At 36.7% G+C, this 1045-nt stretch overlaps 1 pseudogene; it reads left to right on the forward strand.

Annotated features, from left to right (window-relative positions):
• Window positions 1–4: 4 nt before the first annotated feature.
• Window positions 5–812, forward strand: LOC124895047 (annotated as a pseudogene).
• Window positions 813–1045: the final 233 nt, after the last annotated feature.

Raw genomic sequence — 1045 nt, forward strand, 5'->3', positions numbered from 1 at the left:
TCAGATGCTAACTTCATCTACTGAAAGATTTCAAAAGATTCAAAAGGGAGCCCCAGCTGAATACCAAAAGTATCTTGTCCAGGTCACAAAGTATCAGACAGCTGAAAACTGCAAGGTAATTAATTAAATCCTCTTATACATTTCATGCTTATACTGATAACTGTTATTAATGGTATTGGTTGGCGCTATATAGACATAGATAGTTGGAAAATGGATAATACCAAGAGAGCAGAAATTTGCTCCAGCAGATGTACATTTCCACCAGTTTGTGGTACCTCCAGTCTTGCCCATTAGAAGTGTCTGTACATATGGTGATCTTGCTGCCATGAGATTGCCTCCTCGTGTTAAAGGACTTGGTTCTTGTGAGGTAATTAATTTGTGCTAATTATTCTTATACTATTACGTAATTATACTTGTTAATTATACTATATAACAACTAATTTAGACTTATCCCATTTCCCAATATATTGTATACCAATGGAAAGAGTAGTACATGCATGCCATGCAGGAGGAGTGGTACATTCATTGGAAGGCTGGACCCACCATGAAGTTGGGGCTATTGATGTACACAGGATTGACTTAGTTTGGAGGGCTGCTTTGAAACATGGACTAATGCCTGTCTCAAGTTTTACAGAGAATCATTAATTACTTACTCTTTTTCAATTCATTAAGTAACAAGTCCAAATTAATTCAAGTTTTCAATTTGTAGGAATTATTGTAATTAATTTGGCTGGCTAAATTTACATTTAGTTCAATTTATGGACTACTTGTAAGTCTCTCTCTCTCTATATCGAAGTGCAGTAGTCTTCTAATCCTGTTTGCATATACATTAAACTTAATTTATGTCAGTAATGGGATGCACGTATCTAAGGAACTCGTAGGCAAACACACGAAATCCTGAAATATTTCACAGTTCCGCCTTTTTCGCTCATATATTTAAAGATGAGCTACGTCTTCCTCTCCTGTGCGAAACGATTCAAGCGGTAGGTTGTTACGATACGAACCAAGAGGTCCATGCACAAACTCATTCAGTACGCACGTATCC

This window comes from Capsicum annuum, unplaced genomic scaffold, assembly GCF_002878395.1.
Source record: "Capsicum annuum cultivar UCD-10X-F1 unplaced genomic scaffold, UCD10Xv1.1 ctg79442, whole genome shotgun sequence".
NCBI lineage: Eukaryota > Viridiplantae > Streptophyta > Magnoliopsida > Solanales > Solanaceae > Capsicum > Capsicum annuum.